Raw genomic sequence first — 22,383 nt, forward strand, 5'->3', positions numbered from 1 at the left:
TCCAGTCACACAAGGTAAAAAGGTCCTGTCCACCTCAACTGATCACTACATGTTAAGCTGCCACCACAGCGCTCGTGCTGCTTAACTCCTGGTGAAGACGGATTTTATTGCACTAAACACCATGCCAGTTATAATGAAGGCCTTAGAAAGCTCCTATAATAATGTTGCTTTTCCTCACAAAGGCTCCGATTATGTGTTGGAGGGATTAGTATTCCCGGTAGGATACTGCTCCATCCAATTATCAGTGGCCCAGATTTCCTGCACTTGGAGTTCATAGGTGCAGATATGCTGGATCTGGTTATACTAGACAGAACATCTTGGTAATGGGTTTCAGTGCAGCCTGGCTGTGCCCCACCCAGTCAGAGTAGGCAATACATATGTGTGGTAAAACACTCAGAACTGGGTAATCTGTGCAGAATTCTGCCCGATAAATCAACATTTACATACGTCCCATTAATTGGTAGGTGGATATATGTATGAAGGTACTTCTTGGAACTGGAAAATCAGGCCACTTGACAATTTAACAAAGGAGCGAGGTCTTTGTCACACCTGGCAATTACCAGATGAGGTAAATAGCACACAACTTAAATTTCTGACTCCTGTGCGAACTTCACCGGCAGCACCTCAGCGCCTAGTAATCAAGCACGTCCGCTGCGCGGGAAAATGCCAAGATACCTAAATAGGCAACGTCCCCGCCTCTGGCGATGTGAACACCCTCAGGGAGCGGGCCCAGGTCGTGAACGCCCTCCACTGCAAAAGGCACTTGCCGCGGTGGAACGAGGCGCCGACCGGAAGATCAACAGGTAAGGGCACAGAAGTTTAAAATGCACGATTCACAATAGTTTAAAAGCACACTTCACCGGCAGCACCTCAGCGCCTAGTAATCAAGAGCGTCCGCTGCGCGGGAAAATGCTGAGATACCTAAATAGCAAAAAACACAGTTGATGGACAGAATGTAGAACAATGTCATACATTCACCCCAGTACAAGGATCTGGGCCTAAATCCATCGTTTTTTTGCACTCCACACCACCCTGGGTTAGACACTGGCTATATGCAAATCAGCTCTGACCCTGTGCCTCATGGGAACAGTCCAGTCCGAACTACCAAGCCATGTCTTTCCCAGACCGGAATCAAGCATCCAAGGACCGGTTTCTGGCTATCAGCTTTCATTCAGCCTCGATAGCTTGACTCCAGTGGTGTGGAGAGCCTGGGACTCACGTCTGAGCATACCCAGCCCACTCGGGGTGAAAATTGCAAAAAACACAGTTGATGGACAGAATGTAGAACAATGTCATACATTCACCCCAGTACAAGGATCTGGGCCTAAACCCACCGTTTTTTTTGCACTCCACACCACCCTGGGTTAGACACTGGCTACATGCAAATCAGCTCTGACCCTGTGCCTCATGGGAACAGTCCAGTCTGAACTACCAAGCCATGTCTTTCCCAGACCGGAATCAAGCATCAAAGGACCGTTTTCTGGCTATCAGCCTTCATTCAGCCTGGATAGCTTGACTCCAGTGGTGTGGAGAGCCTGGGACTCACGTCTGAGCATACCCAGCCCACTCGGGGTGAAAATTGCAAAAAACACAGTTGATGGACAGAATGTAGAACAATGTCATACATTCACCTCAGTACAAGGATCTGGGCCTAAATCCATCGGTTTGTTTGCACTCCACACCACCCTGGGTTAGACACTGGCTATATGCAAATCAGCTCTGACCCTGTGCCTCATGGGAACAGTCCAGTCCGAACTACCAAGCCATGTCTTTCTCAGACCGGAATCAAGCATTCAAGGACCGGTTTCTGGCTATCAGCCTTCATTCAGCCTGGATAGCTTGACTCCAGTGGTGTGGAGATACCTAAATAGGCACCGTCCCCGCCTCTGGCGATGTGAACACCCCAGGGGGCGGGCCCAGGTTGTGAAACGCCCTCCACTGCAAACGGCACTTGCCGCGGTGGAACGAGGCGCCGACCGGAAGATCAACAGGTAAGGACACAGAAGTTTAAAATGCACGATTCACAATAGTTTAAAAGCACGAATTTAAAAGCATAAGTATTGCCAAACAACACACTTCACCGGCAGCACCTCAGCGCCTGGTAATCAAGCGCGTCCGCTTGTGAGTCCCTAGTATATGGTACACTAGGTACTAAGGGCATAGGCCCCCGAGAGGCCTACCAGGGGCTGCAGCATGTAATATGCCACCCCTGGGAAGCCTTCCAAAGTGGCACGCACCCCTTACTAAGATATAGGTTACCTATATCTGCTTTTAATCACTGACACATATAAACCTAACAGTCACTCCTATGGCAGACCTTATCAATCCTGAAAGCAGAGTGCTTGGTTTTGTGTGAGAGGATGCCCATGCATGAGCAGGACCCCTCTGCAGCTTTCAGAATCTATTCTTTGAAGCTGTTCTGTGATGCAGCCAGACCATTATAACCTTGCGGTAAATGATAACTTTGGAATGGCTACATGGAAACATGTAGTGTTCGGTGTCCAACACTTTGGAATCCTACCTCCGCCAGTCCTGGTGGCAGGGGTAGAATTCCACCTCTCTAGAGGGAGAAGACATGTATACACTGGTCTGCCGGTAATAGTTTAAACGACCCCTGGCATCACAAAATGGATGCCACAGACATGGGGCTGACCTCCTTCTGCTGGACGAAACTCCGGCAGGGGAGGCCTGGACAATAGGTTTCCTGTCACAGGGAGGTGTAACCACCACTCAGACAGGCATTAGTGTATTGGGGCTGGGTGGGGGCACTCGGAAGTGCTTTTCAGACAATGCTTGGGGACATTCGGTGTCCCTGTGCATACCCAGTTCTAACCGGTTGCAGGGTAACTCAGCCCCTGCTCTGGCATAAAATTGGACAAAGGGAAAGGAGTGTAACCACCCCTCTTCCCAGACTTCCCATAGGTGTGTCCCCAGAGTATGTTTAACCTCTTTCTTCAGTATAAGTAAGGGACCCCGGGCAACAGGACTTTAGATTATACCTGGATGAAACTCTGAAGCTGAATCCTGGAACTTCGACACACTACTGACGACTAGAGGACTGAAGAATCTCTCTTGGAGTCAAGGAGGCACCAAAGAAGCATCTTGCAGGTCTGCATTTCCGAAGCTCCAGCCGGACTCTGAAGTATTTGCGACTCAGGACATGGACTTCCAGACTTCTCAGAGGCCGACAGGAGATCCCAGCAAAGCTGAGACCTGTAGCCCTCACAAGTGACGTGGGACCGGAACTCCTGGACACTGTGCATATTTGCTAGTGCATCAACTTCTCGAGCTTTCCCGTCATTGTTCATTGGGCTACATGTAGTCCAAGCCCCGAGCACCATTTGCACCAAAGATTGTGGGCCTACACTCCACGTATATTCCGTGAGCCCACTTCTAGCATTTCTGCTTGAGGCCCCTTCCCGATCCCTGGTCCGTCAACTGGTGGGTTCCCTTGAAGGTAACTCTACTTTTCCTTTGGCTTCCCTGGTTGCTCCAGACGTGCCGTGACTCCTCACCGCGTGGGGAGTCCCTCAGACCTTGCTGGTTTGCACCGTAGCCAATTTATACTTCCTGCGTGGGTTGCTGTTGCCAAGGCTTGTTGGGTCCAATCCGGGAAACCAACGCCGCAGCACTTGACATCCTTCGTGGGACAGCTCGAATCCAGGACCTGGTTGTCGACGACGCCTCCTGGTCATCTTGGCTGAAGAGTCAAGCTTCACCTTCTTCACCTGCAAGAACCCGACATCGGTGGGCATCCGCTCATCGCCTTCCTGGTCACTGGCAAGTGACCCAGACTCTGTCCCCTCTGCTTTCAGGTTCTTCTCATCCTTGAACCAGGCTTGGATCTACCCGGACACTTTCCACTTGGACGCCAGCAGAACTTTGCAGCAGATAGCCATTGAAAACGACGTCAAAACCCAACACGAAAAGACACCTATGTAACTGGCTTCCCTGGGTGCGGTAACTCAAGAAATCCGGTGCTCCCGAGGTATATATATACCTGGTATAGTTCTCCTTTCATTTGGTCATTCACGAGATTATAGACTGGTAAAACAAGCTGCTTTACATTCCTTCAAGACTTAGCCTGAAGGCTGCTCTCCACAGCTACCACTAGAATAGCTTTCTATAAAGGTTGTCTTAAACCTACCATAAATATGGGTCGTTTGGACTGGTGCAAGGCGCCCATAGAATAGTGGACAGCATATGCCAGGCCAACTTCTCACGAGCTCCACATAGAGAACAACCTAATCTGGATTTAATATAATTCGTTTGTCACATTTCAAAGCTACTAATTGTATATATGGATATAGCTATTTGGATGAATGAACGATGACATTTATAAAGCGCTGGCTTTCATTCCAATGGAGCACCTTGGTGCTGGAAATGGGTAGACTGAGTATCCGGGAGTGTGGTCTCTAATGTCGCCATGGTCAGATAAGGGATGGGCCAGACTATCTGGAACTGTGAAGATCCATGTTTTCATTTTTTTCTTAAACATGGACTCCATGTGTGTAAGTCTCAATTGGGTGGATAAATAGTTCCAGGCTTTTGTCCCTAGTACAGCCATAGATTTTCCTTCTCTGGACTTCAAACGGAAATGAGAGGGGTACTAGTAGATTTTCCTTGGAGGATATCCAATTACATGCAGGTACATAGGCTTTTAATCTGGTCCTGAGGTATTTGGGGCCACTTTGTTCTACAGCTCTGAAAGTTATCACAAGGATTTTGAAGAGAATGTTCTTGTGTATTGGTAGCCAGTGGAGGATTTGGAGGGCGTCAGAGGCAAATGACCCCTTTGGTAAATTCAGTACCATTCGGGCTGCTGCATTTTGTACATTCTGCAGTACTTTTCGTTATTCCTGCATAGAGACTGTTACAATAATCTAGTCATGATAAGATCAAAGCAAAGCCACTGCCACGGACTTGCGAGCTATGGCTGGAAGGAGGTCAAAGAATTTTTTCAGAGTTTTTATCCAATGAAAACAAGTTCCTGCTATCGACAGAGCGTGCCGATGAAAGGAGAGGAAGTTATGAAGTCGGACTCCTAGATTTTTGGCAGGGTCCACAGTATTAGGGGGTGGGGTCGCGTCTGTTGGCCACCACATTTTGGGTGAGAAGGTATTACATTTTCCCAGCAGAAGAATCTCCGTCTTTTGGCTGTTACACTTAAGGTGAAGGTGATTGGTCTTCATCCATTTGAAGACACCGGAGAGACATTGTTGAAAATGTTCTTCTGCTGCTGTGGATTCTTTATCTAGGGTAAGGATGAGCTGTGTATCATCAGTGTAAGACACAGTCTCAATGTAAAAATATGATACTAGGTCTAGCAAGGGCACCATATATATGTTAAAAAGTGTGAGGCTCAAAATTGATCCCTGGGGCACACCCAAGAGCAGCTGCTTCTCTGTTGAAGTATATTTGCAGAGTGTTACTGATTGTCTTCTGTTTCCCAGGAATGATGTTAGCCAAGCCAGTGCGTTCAGTGAAATCTCTTCTCTTCTTAGCTGTTTGCCCAGAACAACATGGGAAATAGTGTAAAATGCGACTGAGAGATCCAACAGAATCAGCACCACCATCTTTCCTTGATCCAGTGCGAATTTTAGTGTCTCCGCAGTGTAAAGAGGTGCTGACTCCGTTGAATACCCGACCCTGAAACCTGATTACCTGGTGTGTAACACGTTGTTTTATAGGAGAGAGTCATTTTGTTGCTTGTTTGCAAGTTTCTCCGTTATCTTGCTTAAGCAGGGCACTAAGGAGATGGGTCTAAGATTGGTCAAGGTGGTTGGATCCAGGAGATGTTTCTTTTGAAGTGATTTAACCAAGGCAATTTTGGTACTACAGCCTGTCTAAGTGAACAGTTGGTAACCGGATTAATAATGGGATTAATAGTATCAATCAATGCATGTAAAAATTTTGGGCGCAGGGATCGCCTGGAGAGCCTGCTTTGCATGTCAAGATAGCCTGTCTGGACTGTTTGAGGGTGATCTCATTCAAATGATTTAACATCGGGCTATTATCTCATGGTACTGTTTTGCATGCAATGCATTATGTAGAGGGTGGATATACCATATCTTTTTTTTCCCCAACCCTTGTTAGGGCCTTATTTTAGGTCAGATACGTCAATTGTCACCTTTCACAAAGCCCCATTTTAATCGTAAGTCATTAGTAACAAATTTGACAAGTGCAAGCTATCCCTTTGACCTTTTACCTGTGAAGGAAAATGTCACGTTAGTCAAATACATACAGTAAATAACTACATTTACAGGGAGGGGGACCCCTTGGGTCCTCAGCTCTCGTTGTCGTCTTTCTTGCCTGAGACTTCCAGGGCTACCCTTGTGTGGGTATGAGGGGAACCCTTTGGGTCCTCCGGTTTCATCGTCGCTGTCTTCATTTAATATGTTCAGTGCTGCGTGGTTGCGTAGGAGGCTGTGGATCATCTTACGACACGCAAGGGTCAATATCTCCTCCTTCCTTACTACCGGGCGGTTTCTGGAAACAGAAAAGCATCTTTAAGGCAGCACAGGAGCCTCTAGCAGTTCTGGAGGTCACTCAGTGCATGGGTCCCTGGGAACAAACCATACATCACAGAGTCTGTGGTGATGCAGGGAGTAGGTTTCCAGGCCCTGAGCACCGTGCCTAGGGCCTTCAGCAGCACTCCCAGAAGAGATGGTATGTCGTCTCGTCCCTGGTGCACCCTCTCGGGCAGGACTTGTATCGGTTGCGTCCTCTTGCGTGCATGAAGGTTTTCACGGGCAGTCAACCATGGATATCTTCTGCAGGATGCAGTGCTATATGAGCCCAAAAGTTTATGATGCTCACTAGGGACCTTTAGGAGCAGCTTGCAGTACTGCACCTATCACATCTCACATTTATATTAGACTTTCTGTAAATTTCCCTTCATCAGTTTTACATACCTAATCCGGAATAAATATAATAATAATTTTGTCACATTTCAAAGCTACTAGTTGTATATATGTGCATAACCATTTGAATGTACTGGTGGTACTGTCTTGCATGCAATGCATTATGGGTAGGGTGGATTTTCCATATGTTCTGCAGGGTGCAGTACCATATGTGACCAAATGTTTATGATGCTCACTAGGGACGTCTAGGAACAGCTTGCGGTACTGCACCTAAACAAGCAGTGCTGGCGCCTTGCTCACTACGACCTCTAGGAGCAGCTTGTAGTACTTCACCTAGACATACAATGCTGGTTCCTGACTCACTACAAAACCATTTGCAATGCACTAGGTTTCGCATTACTGAAAGTATGAGTTATTGGCGTTGCATTATTATTTGCAACGCCAATACCTCAAACTATCGGTAATGCCAGAACTATTGCATTGCAAATGCTTTTTACTCTCCAGCTACCAGCTTCTTAGACCATCTAATGTCCATTTTTTTTTCTTTTGAATATCTTTAATTGCATTTTTACATTTATATTACATAACATGGTATTAAACGTACACTGTGTCTATATCGTGAAAAGAGGCAGGAGAAAAGAACTCATGATTGCACAAAATGACATGTGTTGGCAACAACAGTTCGTCACGTCGTCATAACTTGCCGTTCAACAGTCGTCAATCAGTTATACAGTTGTAAACATAGACATCAAGAAAAAGAAGGAGGTGCAAGCGGCCTAGCAAGGGGCCTGATTACATGTAAATAATAAGGAAAGCATCATACAATTGAAGGCAGCACCCCTGCAACAATCGTGCCAGTTGGCTACTGGGTACTCTTTTAAATCAAAGGGTGAACAATACTCACAATATCACGGTCTCCTCAGCCGCATAGTCCACTCTGGCCAATAATGTCCGCACAGGGGAGTACCTTCTTCGTCACATTTCTTAAGGAAAAATCAAACAACTATTCGCCAAGTCAGGGCATCAATACAATTGGGCCTGTACATCCTACCAGTGTAGCGGACCTTAAATATAGGCACATTTGCAGTTCGATATTCAAAGCATTTTACTCGCTACTTCAAGAACTGTTAAACAGGAACATAATAAACTAAAACTATGTGAAAATGTAAAAGGAAAGGAGAAAAAATAAACAGACGAGGAAACGAGAAAAAAAAAGAAAAACAAGATGGCTGATTGTGCATGTTGCGCTATCGTGCGTGTGGAACGTCTGGGGGGGGAGAAAGAAAGGGAGAGACGGGGGGAGGGCTCCCTCGGCATGTCCAGTGTTAGTGTAACATGCTAAAAACACCACTAAGGGAGGTGTATCTAAGTGACTCCGTGTTGGAGGCATGCGAGGTGGAAAGCAGCCAGGGTGTTGTCCCAGGCCTGGGATATGGGGTACGCACGAAGCCCCGCCGTCTCCTCCCTGTGTAAGACCACGCTTTCAGCTCTCGCCCAATTATCGAAGGAGTCCCGCCATTGTGTCACGCGGGGAGGATCACTGCCCTTCCAGCTCTTGGTGATAAGCCGTTTCGCTGTTATGAAACCAAGGTCGCAGAACCTATTAGGGACTAGGGTCAGCTTTGTCCGTTTGCAGAGGCCTAATAGGCATGCTTTCCATGTGCATTGTAAATCCCCCCCTACGCTTGCAGCCAGTAAGGCTGATACCACACGCCGGTAAGCATGTCGTGAGGGACAGGACCAAAGCATGTGTAAAAAGCCAGCGTCAACTAGCCCGCATCTCGGGCATTATGACTTGACAAGTCCAAAATAACGGTTAATCTTGTCCGGGGATAAATATGCGCGGTGCACAATGTAATATTGGATAATCTTAAAGCGGGAATTGCGTGGGACGTTAACGGCGCTAGCCAGCACCATTTCCCATTCCTTATCTGTCCAGACCCGGCCCCTGTCTGCCGCCCATCTATCTCTCAAGCACTGGGTGCGGAGTTGAGTGTGGAGCAGTAGGGCCTGCGCCAGGCAATGCACCACATGAGACCCTCTCCCCATCACATGCATGTATTGTACTAGCAAGTGGATTGGCGGTTCATCTGAAAGGTCGCACCAGGCCTGTGTCAGTGTGTGTATGATTGCTGCGTGTGGTAAAAATTGTCCTGCAGGAAGGCCCGTGTCGGCGACCAGCGCCTCGAACGGCCTTAGTGTCCCCTCCGTGAACAGGTCTCCAACAGTATCTACCTCAGCCTGTACCCAACTAGTCAGCGTCGCCTCTGTGAATACTCCACCATCCCTGGGCGTCCCTAGCAGGGGCAGATTCGGGGCATACGGTTTCATGGAATTGGTGAGCTTCAGACTCCTCACATAACATCTCTGTGCTACTGCCAGGTGTAGCTGGTCTGGGCAGCGGGGGAAGCACCCCTTCTCCAGTATTAGGGGTGTCTTTCATAGATTCACATGCTTGAATATTCCCCGTCGTCGAAGTGGGAGTCCCACGGTATATAAAAATAGCAATAATGCTAATATAACATAAATGATAATATATATAATAATAAAATAGAGATAATACACTGTAAAAACCTCTACAATGGTAACTTCCATAGGAAGACAGTATAAGAGAAAAAACTCATTTGTAACATATCAGTGTCATTATGTTGGTCCAAACTGCAGCCAATCAGGCTCACGCACCCTCTAGAACCTTCTCCTCAGAAGCTCAATCCCTCAGATTTTCTACCGCACGTCGTGTGAAGGGAGTCTCCCTGAGCTCTGCTCAGTTTTCTTCAAAGTTTGTCTCTTCAAGAACTTCCTGGGTGCCATTCTCGACACGGAATTATCAAAAGCCTTCGTTTCCCAAGAACGACAGGTGAAAATAGTACGTCTGGTCGAAGGTCCTGGCCCCAGTCATGGCTTATCTACGTCTTCAAGGAGTGCAGATTTTTCCTTATCTGGACGATTGCCTTCTGAAATCTCCGTCTCCTCTTCAGCTGGCTCACGACACAAGTCTCTGCCTGCGGACTTTCGAGTCACTGGGGTTGACCATCAACGTGGACAAGTCACACTTAACACCATCACAAAGAAGCAGACACCTTCTCCGCAACAGCCAGAGGCGGGTGACGCGCCTACCATTGATACAGCAAGCTTCCATGTGCTAATGAATAAAGCGGCAGACCGTTTTAAATTGCCGAGAGAACAACGGCAAGAAGATTGCTTTCTCTACGATTTCAAAAACAAACCATACAAACAAATTCACACCATACCAATCATAGAATTTGTATGGAAAGAAGGGATAAGAATTATGCATTCTCCTAACTCCTTGCCGGCACAAGTCCCTCGCCTGGAAAAGAAGTACAAGGCTCCTGCGGGTTCACCTGCTTGTTTGCTGTCGCATCCCAAACCGGACTCGGTTGTCACACAGGCGGCACAGCGACGATCCCGTAATCCGGCGACTCCTCTCACTACTCCACCTGATAGAGAGGGTCGACGTTTGGACGCCATTGGGAAGAAATTTTCCACCATGTCCTCTACATCGGTACGCGCTGCAAATGCGTTGGCCATTCTAGGTTGCTTCGACAGGCAAATGTGGTCGGACATTTCCGCATTCGTTTCTCTAAATCCAGAAGCGTCCAGAGCGGTAGCCCAGCAAGTTCTCCAGGATGGCATGAGGGCGTCAGAGGAAATGATTGACTGCGCGATTGATGTGGCGAGTACGGGATTTCGCATCCTCGCCAGTGCTGCGGCTCTCCGCCGCCAGGGCTGGCTTAAATCCACTTCTTTCCGGCAAGAAGTCCAGTCGAAAATACTCGACATGCCCTATGACGGTGAATCTCTTTTTGGCGCTCACATTGACGAGGCGCTTGAGTCAATTAAAAAGGACACCGATACAGCAAAATCGCTAGTCTCCTTACAATTTAAGAAGCAGCCCTTTCGTGGCGCCCGTGGAAGAGGTTCATCTTCCACGAATTTTCGAGGAGGACACACTCAGTACCGCCAATTCAACCAAGGCAATCAACGTTACTCCTCTCAACAGTCTAATCGCCAAAATCAGTCACGACCCTATAAAGGAAAACCTACTTATAGGGGTGCCAACAACAAACGCCAGTGACTCTCATGTCACGCAAGGAGTTGGAGGGAGAATCTCGCAGTTTTATTCCCAATGGTCTCTGATAACATCGGACCAATGGGTATTGGACATTGTTCGCAAGGGTCATGCCTTGGAGTTCACAGAGATTCCTCCTCATTCTCCGCCATCAGGCCCGCCACCTCCCCATTTTCTAGAATTGCAACATCAAGTTCGTCTTCTCATTCTAAAAGGTGCAGTCGAAGTGGTTCCTATATCACAACAAGGGACAGGTTTCTACTCACGTTTTTTCCTCATTGCCAAGAAGACGGGAGAGTGGCGGCCTATACTGGATTTGAGGGCGCTCAATTTCTTTCTGAAACAGCAGTCTTTCCGCATGCTCACATTGTCAGAAGTCTTGCGGCTTCTCTGCAGCGGAGATTTCCTGTCCACGATAGATCTGCAAGACGCCTATTTTCATGTGCCGATTCTGCAACAACATCGCCAATTTCTGAGGTTCAAGGTGGGCACTGTCCATTACCAATTCAAGGTGCTTCCTTGCTCTCAGATCTTTTCTGCCAGTAGTGCAAGGAGAGTCCGTGCTGGTTCAAACGGACAACACAACCAGCATGCACTACATGAACAAACAGGGCGGCACAAGATCTCAGCCCTTGTCTCGGCTAGCTCAGAAGATCTGGAACTGGGCTCTTCATCATCGAATCTCCCTGACGGCGGTCCATCTGCCGGGGGTTTCAAACATCCTAGCGGATTCGTTGAGCAGGTCCACATCGTCTACCCACGAGTGGGAGCTTCATCAACAAACTCTGGACATGGTGTTCCGCCGTTGGGGTCGTCCCCTGATGGACCTTTTTGCCACTCCACTGAATCGGAAGTGCCCCGCCTTTGCGAGCTGGCATCCTCATCCGGGGTCCAGCGGCAACGCCCTTCTCATGGACTGGAGCGGCCTGTTCGCCTATGCGTTTCCTCCCATACCATTGGTGCCGAGGACGTTGTGGAAGATGCGCAGGCAACCCTGCCACTTGATACTGATCGCACCTCGTTGGCCCAGACAGGCTTGGTTCTCAGAACTTCTTCTGTTGTCCCAATGCACGCCCATTCGTCTGCATCCACGTCCAGATCTTCTGTCCATGGACGAGGGCCAAGTCTGCCATCCAGACCCGACCACTCTTCAGTTATGGGCATGGAACCTGAATTCCTCGAATTCGCGAATTTAGAGATGCCCCAGGAATGCAGAGAGATTCTGGCTTCTGCTAGAGCTTCCTCAACGGTTCAAACGTACAAACTAAAGTGGAAACGGTTTTGCCATTGGTGCGCAGAAGCAAATGTCCACCCACTCACTTCTGCCCCAGAACAGCTGTTGCCCTTCTTTCTAAGCCTTGCTCAGTCTGGCCTCTCTCATGCCACCTTGAGGGTCTTTCTGGCAGCTATTTCACGTTTCAGGCATGATGGCTCAACCTCTCTCTGCTCATCCAGAATTATCAGACAATTCTTTAAAGGTCTCTTCAGGAAGTTTCCTCCTATCAGACGCCCGCCTCCGGCATGGCAGCTCAACGTGGTATTGTCACAGCTCATGAAGCCTCCTTTTGAGCCAATCCACAGAGCAGACAACAAGTTTCTTACCTGGAAGGTCGTTTTGCTTTTGGCCCTAACGTCTTCTCGCCGTGTCAGCGATCTTCATGCTTTCACAATCAAGCCTCCTTATTTGCAATTCAAGCCAGATGGGGTGTCTCTTCGGACCAATCCCTTTTTTTTTGCCAAAAGTGCCTACAGATTTCCATCTGAACGAACCTGTCTTCTTGAAGACTTTCTTTCCGAATCCACAGTCTCCGGCAGAACAACGCCTTCATTCCTTAGACATCAGCCGTTGTCTAAAGTTTTACATTTCAAGAACTGCCCCCTTCCGCAAATCAGATCAGCTTTTTGTAGCATATGGAAGAATGCGAAGGGGACATTCAGTGACGAAACAGACACTTGCAAGATGGCTCTCAGCAGCCATATCCTACTGTCACCAACAAGCTGGCAAGCCTTTACAGGGTCCTGTGAAGGCACATTCGACGAGAGCGATGGCGTCCTCCACCGCCTTGTTTGCCGGAGTGCCTCTGCACCAGATTTGCCGGGCGGCAACGTGGTCGAATAGGCACACCTTTACCAGACATTACTGTTTGGATTCCATCAACGAGGCGGATACCGCAGTGGGGCAAGCAGTGCTTCGCCATCTCTTTAAATAAGGTGAGCCTCTGTTCCCTCCTCCTTTCTCTTCTGTGATTGCTATATGCTTTTAAGCTATGTGTTTACTTCTTGTGAAGATGCTTGCAATCCCAGTGCTAAGGAGTTACTGCTATCTATTCTATTCAAGCATGTGAATCTATGAAAGACACCCCTAATACTGGAGAAGAACTATTGTTACTTACCTGTAAACAGGTGGTTCTCCAGTATTGGTGTCTTTCATAGATTCACATGCGACCCACCCTTCCTCCCCTCAGAGGCTCTCTTCTCCTCATACGCTATTGTTACTAGTGCTACGAAAATCTGAGGGATTGAGCTTCTGAGGAGAAGGTTCTAGAGGGTGCGTGAGCCTGATTGGCTGCAGTTTGGACCAACATAATGACACTGATATGTTACAAATGAGTTTTTTCTCTTATACTGTCTTCCTATGGAAGTTACCATTGTAGAGGTTTTTACAGTGTATTATCTCTATTTTATTATTATATGATATTATCATTTATGTTATATTAGCATTATTGCTATTTTTATATACCGTGGGACTCCCACTTCGACGACGGGGAATATTCAAGCATGTGAATCTATGAAAGACACCAATACTGGAGAACCACCTGTTTACAGGTAAGTAACAATAGTTCTTACATCGGATACATCGCATCGCGCTGACTTTGCACCGCGGTCATTACATCGTGCCCGTCATCACATCGCATGTCATCAGGGCGCATGCAAGTACATCGCATTAGCTAATACATCGTTAACGATGACATCGATTTTGGCGAATTTGGCCTTCCCCCCGACACGCATTACCTAAATGATTTAGTAATGTTTGTTTAAGTATTTTCTTTTACTTATGACACTGCACATTAAAACGGGAAGCATATGAAGAATGTTTATTTAATGTTTATTTACGTAATACATATTTATTTAATGTTTATTTACGTAATATTTTACTAATGTTTATTTCACTATTTGCAATATGCGCACAATCACACTGCAACAACAGGTGGACTAACGGAAACATACACAAACTTTGGTTCTGAGATACACGGTTCGCGCCGGCAATGATTTATTTTACTTATGGAAACATGAAGAATGTTTCTTTAACGATGACATCGAATTAGGTTCACATTAAAACGGGAAGCAGCGCATATGAAGAACATATAAAGAATGTTTATTTAATGTTTATTTACGATATATTTTACTAATGTTTATTTAAGTATTTGTAATATGCGCACAATCACACTGCAACAACAGGTGGACTAACGGAAACATAGACAGACTTTGGTGCTGACAGACACGGTTCGAGCCGGCACACGAAGATAATATACTTTTTTTTTTTTAAACCTTTGATGGAAAGTGTATTTAGCACGCACATTTAAGGTCATTTTTTTGAGCGGCGGATTGGGACAATATACTTGTATTTAGCACGCACATTTAAGGTCATTTTTTTGAGCGGCGGATTGGGACAATATACTAACGTCAAATTAATACACCATATTTAATAAACATCTCATCAAGACTCGAACCGGTATCCTCAGCTCTTGATTCAGCCGCTCTGGCCGCTGTGCCACATCCTTTCCACCCCTGTGATACTAGTTTTACTCCTGCTGTATGTGCTGGTCCAGATATATATACAGTGTTAATTCCCCAATGCTCCTCACGCGGGTTGTGCATGTTAATGAAGGTTATAAAACACATTCTGTAAAAAGGTTGATAACAGTTGACACTGCCAATGTTTGTCTGCCTTTCTGTGATTTGTTGCACACAGAGGTGGTCTCCCTGCTGTGCCAAAGCCATATTCCTGCAAGTGCTTGAATAATCATTGCTCTCTGACCCTCTGCCAGGGCAAAGTGCCCACAGTCTTCGTAAATCCCTGTAGAAAGCCGGGCACCAGGTAGGCTGGTGCACCTAGCCGCAATTAGGGTCAGATTTTTCTTCTTCAATCATATTGAGGCTGGAAACCTAACTGTGTGACACGGGTGGGCTGCATGATAGGAGCAGAGAGTTCAGTCCTGCCAGCCTGAAACCTGTGACTCGCACAGTTTACTCAGACGGACGGGTGTGCTGTGAAATGTCAAACTATTTGATATCCTGAAAATGTTCTGTGGTCTTATAATTCACTTTAAATTCAGAGCTCACGCCAACATTCAGTCTTAATTTTGAATATGCGCACATGCTTTTATGTGACTTTTACAAGGGGGGCTTCTGAGAGGTCGTACTGTGTAGAAATGTAGAGTTTTGGGAAACTTTACGTCTGAAATATAGGCTCATGAAATGATGGGTTGAGTAGCATAGTTAGTGCGTATGGGCCCTATTTGTATCACAAATAATAATGCGTAGCATTTCATAGGGCACTCTTGTAATTTCTAAGCAGTAAATCAATTTGTGCTATATTTGCTCAATGTGATGGCACTCAAGCCTCGGAAGGATGAAAGGTTGAGTTGACCCGACCAGGGTTTCAATTCATGACCATAGGCATCACACCAGATGTCAGCAAGGAACCCTTGACTTCATTTTATGTTTTTAAACAGCTGCTATAATAATTTCCAAAATCTTTGCCTGGAAAACCAAATGCAAAGTCGAGTATTTTTGTCACTGTACTCACATTTCGCCTATGAGAATTTTATTGAATGTCAATATATTATTTTACATATTGCAGAGCAATTAAGCTGCTGTGCAATATAATGTAAAGTAAAATAAAAACGCCAGGACACAATATATACCCCCCCCCCCCCACAAACCATTGGCTGACAAGATTTGTAAGTCTGTGAAACATCACGTTGTGACGTCGCGCGATGTAATGTCGCCGATGTGATACGCGATCCTAGGCCACGGCCGCATTTGCGTTGCAACGACGTGCGATGACTAAATGGCCGATGTAAGTGTCATTGCGATGTATTGGCCGCGATGCGAATGGCCGCGAGGAGTTGGCTTACGATGGATAGTCATACAACCGGGCAGCGGACCTTAGCTAAAGGGTGAAATATTACTTGTACCTGTGCAAGCGTCCGCATCGTGACGTCTGTGGCCGTGTCGCCCAGATTCTTCCCTCTCAACCAGTAGGTCACCCATTGCAGCTGCGCAGCTAGGTAGTAGAGCTCCTGGTTGGGAACTGCCAGGCCCCCAGCCTCCGGGGACGCATAAAGCGTCCTCAGAGCCACTCTGGGTCGTCCCGCGCTCCATATCAAGCTCCGAGTTAAGGTCGCCAGCTCGCGAAATATTCGCGTGGGGACATAGACCGGGAGGTTAGCGTAAAAGTACAACAATTTGGGTAGCGCTATCATTTTCGTTAACGTTATTCGACTGGGCACATTCAGAGGGAGCGTCTGCCAGAACGTCATCTGCGCCCGCAGGGAGGAAATTGCTCTGATCAGTTTGCTCTCTAGAACATTAGTGTGGTCTCGGTACACCCGTATCCCCAGGTAACGGAACATGGTTGAGTACCAAACAAGCTGTTCGCCTTGGACTTTGATGACACATTCGGGTATGGCATCATTGAATGCATATATGCCGGATTTAATCCAGTTGACCCTGAGTCCCGACATTTCCCGAAAGGTGCGGAAGATGGCAGTGAGTGCCGGCGGAAAGCAATAGGTCGTCAGCGTATAGCGACACCGCATGTATGCCATCAGCTAAGGGGATGACAGAGGCCCGCAGTAGCGCTGCCAAGGGTTTCATCATCAGTGAAAAAATTAAAGGGGACAAGGGGCATCCTTGCCGGGTTCCGCAGTGCACCCTGATAGGGTCACAAAACAACTTGCCCGTGCGGACCCTGTCAGTGGGTCGCTGATACAGAAGCTCCACCATGTTGATGTAATCGTCCCCTAAACCGTATTTCTGCAGCACCGTCACTAGGTAAGGCCACTCTACAGAGTCAAATGCCTTCTCCAGGTCAAGCACTAGACACCCAGAGTGAGGCCATTGGTTTATAGCAACGCTCTGCACCCTAAATAACCGGCGGATGTTGTACGAGGTGCTGCGGGTTGGGACAAAGCCATTCTGGTCCGAGTGGACAAGGGCGGTTACAAGGGGGGCCAAACGGTGCGCTAAAACGGAGGCCAGGATCTTGTAGTCCGTGTTGAGGAGAGCTAAAGGGCGATACGATCCCAGCTGGGTTTCGTCTCTGTCAGGCTTCGGGAGGGAGACCAGGTGGGCATCATACAGTGTGGGTGGTAAGGCAGCGTCGGCAATATCCGTAACAGTTCTGGAATCAGAATGATGGAATAAGCTTTATAAAATTCAGCGGGCAGCCCATCTGGCCCTGGGGATTTTCCATTAGAGAGAGAGAAAATAGCCACCCGCAACTCCTCCGCCGTCAGACCATCTAATGTCCATATGTCATTCTGAATACTCATGAACTAGTTTAGATTTCTCTTGATGCCTTATTTAGGGCCTTCTGTACAAAACCCTTTGGCAGGCGCAAACCCTGAGATTTGCTAAGTCATAGTTTGCAACCACAAAAGAAAATTTTAAAATATACAAGTGTCCTTTTATGAGTCAGAAAAGTGTTTCCAACTCTGGCTTTGGCTTCCCTCTAAATTTCAAACAGAGGAGGGCGTGAATGGGATATCTTTTGCTATTTATGAGTCACAAAGGCATATATCAGTGTTTTGTGACTGTGAATGCACTGGCAAGCCTTTGTAATGTTAAATTGTGTTTGTATCTTGATTGTCCACACCCCTTTACCTCCTAAAGTCTTCTTAAACCAGAAACATTTAATTTAAAGTAGCATATTTTCCTTTAATGGAGAGGGACTACTTTCCTGTTTTGGAATGGAAAAGCAGTGACCAAGGCCTGCTGTCTCTTGGGGGCTTCTCTGTTCCTGCATTAACAAGCAACCACAGTGGAATCTAAATTGCAACCTGCCTAATTAATATTCCTTATGTAGGTTGTTTTGTGACCACCTGTGAATAAACAGTTTATTAAGTGACCGATCAGTGTATAGGTGGCATCGCAATTGCTTATCTAATCGCACACCAGTTAGTGTGTAAATTAGGCAATTTGGTTTGTGAATGGGTACTAGTAGATCCCACCCCTCATACTTTAATAATGAATGCAACCATTAATGAGTTGTGGATCATTCTAATTGTAGTGTTTCCATCCCACATAAGTAGCTCTAAGTTCTTGATGGACTATTCTGTGTCAAGTACTTATTTACTATCACCGCCTAGCTTACTTCTACTCCCCAAAGCAGATGGACAGAAACCCAATGACCTCTTCACGCTTTTCAGATACTTTTGAGGTTATTGCTCCCAGGCCTAAGTCACTTGCATCAATCATGACCATCATTCTGGCATCTGACCTATATGTTTCCAACTAAGAACCTACAATAATCCTCTGCTTACCTCCCCAAACTTTTTTGTTGTTGTTGAAATTTCATTTGTAGATTTTCATTAATTACAGACAGCGACATTTTGTCTCAGAATAAGGCGAGGGCGGAAATACATTACATGTCTATATTAGCAGAAACAGCTATCATATCACAAGAAGTAGGAACCCACCCGGTCATACATTGTCCACGGAGCAAAGTAATCCATAGCCATTTCCTATGTCTGCCCGAAGCGCAACAGTCGCCTGTCAGCAATGAGGGAGCAACTGGGTAAGAAGGAGGATAGGAAGATGGGAGGGTCGGCGGGCGAGGTTGAGGAAGTGAACCTCTCTGGCCGAGCTTAAGAAGTTGGTGCACAGGTGCATGAAGCAGCCCCCTTCTCCAGTCTTGCTTACACTTCTATTGCAGGGGCCCATGTTGGTCAACCTGGTGTGTGCGTAGAAAGTTTTGCAATGGTTCCCATATGTTCTGAGGGCAAGCTAGTGCGGGCATTAGTTCCCAAAACTCGGATAGTTGAGTGTGGCAGAATGCTGCATCCCTGAGCAAGTCCCTACGTGGCTTGTGCCTGCGGCCCCAACAGATTGCCACCCGTCTCTTCGCCAGTAACAACATCATGGCCGCAAGTCTCCTATTGTCTTTTGGGAGGTCCTTGATGTATCCTAGTAGGGCAGTCAACTGGGAGCGCTCCAACTTACATTCCAGCATTTCATCCAGTGCTTCAAACACACATCCCCAGTATCTCGCCACCTCCCAGCTTTCCCATGCCAGGTGCATGAAGGAGGCCTTGGGCATTACGCAGCGGGAACAACGCGCGTCCGCACTCCGCACCGCTCTGCACAGCCACACAGGAATCTTTTAGAATCAATGGAGGAATTTAAAATTAATACGCCTCAGCCTGTAATTGGGTGACATATCCTTGGAATGCGTGCAGCAATAGGTCCATACACCTTCCTCAAGGGGCTCCTAGACTTTCTTCCCATTCATGCTGGGCAGAGGGTACACTTATTGGGGGGTCATGCTGCATGCCAGAGTAAACACAGGTTATAAGTTTGCGGAGTGAGGGATTGGATAAAAATGCTTCCAGGTCATGGAACGTAGGTGGTGCTACCGGGAACAAAGCGTAGTATGCCAGCATCACCGCCCGCAGCTGATAGTATGCCAACCTATCCAGGAGGCCTGTGTGTCCGTTCCCAAGTGCGGCATCCAGGCTGATAAAGACACTATCCGGAAATGCTCATCCCAGCGTATGTAACCGAAGCTTACGCAGTCGCTGACAGACTCCCGCCTCGGCAGTGAAGGGCAGTGAGTATCTAGTGAGTGGTACCAAGGGCGCAAATAAAGTGTCCCGGCGCGCTTAGCGGTGGAACATCTGCCACGCCCAGACTGTGCAGCCAACTGTATCACGCCCAGACTGTGCAGCCAACTGTATCGATCCCGTGGGCAGCTCTGGGGCCAAAACAGCACCACGTGCAACGGGATTGGGTCCACCTGGTCACTCTCAGAGTCAGTGTGCGCCATAAACTGGGTCGGGTATATCCAATGAAACACAAATTGGGCCTGTGCACAGCTGTGGTACAATTCCATGTCTGGCGCCCCCAAGTCTTCTCGTTGGAACAGGAGTGTGAGGGTTTCCCAGGCCACCCAAGGCTGCCCGCCCGCCCAGGCCTAAGAGATCAGATTTGAGCGAAGCCGCTTCTTGAATTCCAGCATGAGAGGAAGCTGGAGACTGACAAAAGTATATAGGAACTTGGGCAGCATCACCATCTTGGCAATGGTGATTCAGCCAGCCAGGAGCAAGAGGGAGCATTTTCCAGCGGGCTAATCAACTTTCCAGGCACTCCATGAGCCTGCCTTAATTTTATCTCCACAACTCCTTGTGATCCCTGTTGACCCAAATTTCCAAGTATTTCACTGGCGAGTCAGCCCATTTCCGTGGAAACTCTGGCTGGAATGTGCCTGTGGCAGCTGTAAGCGGGAAAATCGTAAATTTTCCCCAGTTTATAGTGATGCCAGAGAGACTGCCAAATCTGGGGATCTCCCGTATAAGGGGATCGAGATTAGTTGCGGGGTGTTTGACATAAAGGGTCACATCATCCCCATACATGGACTCGAGAATCCAATTAAAGCAAGACCTCTTCACGCATGGTACTGTTGCTGCCTGGCCGCCAATGGCTCCATTGCAATGGTGAATAGGAGGGGCGAAAGCGGGCACCCCTGTCTAGTGCCGCGAGCCACCTTGACCGGTGGGGGGGAACCACTCTGTTAAACCACAGTTTGGCTGTTGGAGTAGTGTAAAGTAATGCAATTTTTTTAAGGAACGTGGGACTCATTTTATTTATTTATTTATTTAATGCAATTTTTATAGCGCACAAATACCCGGAGGTGTCTCGGCGCTGAAAAATAAAAGAACATACCAATGGAAAGAAGTGCTTACTGGTTGAAAAGCCACGTTTTTACCAGCTTCCTGAATATCAGGAGTGATGGGCTGACCTTGATGTGTAAAGGGAGAGTGTTCCACAGTCTAGCGGTAGCAACTATGAAAGATCTATCTCCCATGAGGATTTCTTTGTGCGAGGAATGGTTAGGCAACGAGCTGAGGAAGAGGGAAGGGTTCTGGTAGGCATATACAGGTAAAGTGCTTTTTTCAAGAACTCTGGTCCAGAGTTAGTGATTGCTTTGTATGCTATACATAGTGCCTTAAATACGAGCGAGGAGCAAAAATAGATAAGGCCTTTCTAGCGTACGTATCAAACGCTTTAGTTGCATCAAGGAAAACATCGACAGCAGGGAGGGAGGGGTGAATCTCCTGCATTTTAGCGAAGAGGGTTCGGAGGTTGTGAGCTGTGCTTCTGCCAGGGACAAAGCCACATTGATCGGGTCTAAGTATCGTGGGAGCAGGCACGAGGCAAGCAGTTTTGCAATGATTTTATTATTAATATTAAGCAGTGATAGTGGCTTGTAAGAATAGCACATAAGTGGGTCCTTGTCCGGCTTAAGGGTGGTCACTATGAGTGCCTCGCGAAGGGAGGGGGGGCGAACACCCCGTTCCAGCGAGTCCTCATACATGTTGGGGTGTGAGGAGTTACCCTAATTCCTTGTAAAAGGCGGTGGTGAGTCCATCCAACCCCGGTGCTTTGTCTCCGGGCATAGCTCGAATTACTACAACCACCTCCTCTTTAGAAAACGTTCATCCAAATATTTGCGATGTGCATCGCTAAGCCATACTAGCTCAATCAAGTCAAAAAAGAGAACAGATCGGGAGATACCTCCAGCTGGCGTGCAGCATATAATGAAGAAACAAATGTCATAATTTCGGCCTGAACTGCTTCCTGCTCAACCATGATCTTGTCCTCGCTCGTATGCAGCTCACTGATGAATTCATTTGCCCATTGCTTTTCTAACAATCTGCAAGAGTTTTGCCGGCTTGGTCTCCCTCGCCATATTGACAGGCGCGCACCTCCCTACCCAGATAATGTGTTTCTCTTTGTGCCGTCGCCTCAAATTCCTCTATCTTTGCCGTAATCTGCCTGAGAGTCGAGAGCGGGTTGGACTCGAAGTAGTCAGATTCAATTGTGCGTAGCTCCCTTTCTAGCCGCCGCAGGTCATTTCTCAATGTGCGCAGAACTCCAGTCTGTTTGGTGATACACTTGCCCCCAATGACTCTTAAATGCCTACCACAGCGTGGACGGGGAGTCCAGAGAGCCAACATTTATCTAAAAATATTCTGCTATGGAGGACCGAATTTGCACCCTGAACACCTGGTCACGAAGGGCACTAGCTGGAAGTCTCCAGCTGAAGGTCCTGCTCAGCGCATCCGGCAGTGTGAATTCAATAATACTGGGGCATGATCAGAGAGGAATCGGGCAAGATGGGCACTGTGTCTGACCCAGGTGTCT

At 47.4% G+C, this 22,383-nt stretch overlaps 1 protein-coding gene across 2 annotated transcripts in view; it reads left to right on the forward strand.

Annotated features, from left to right (window-relative positions):
- The window catches only part of PRRT1 (proline rich transmembrane protein 1), a 114,188-nt gene that overhangs the window by 18,338 nt on the left and 73,467 nt on the right, over positions 1 to 22,383 (forward strand). The gene's annotated exons all lie outside the window — the stretch shown is intronic.

This window comes from Lissotriton helveticus, chromosome 5_1, assembly GCF_964261635.1.
Source record: "Lissotriton helveticus chromosome 5_1, aLisHel1.1, whole genome shotgun sequence".
Taxonomy (NCBI): domain Eukaryota; kingdom Metazoa; phylum Chordata; class Amphibia; order Caudata; family Salamandridae; genus Lissotriton; species Lissotriton helveticus.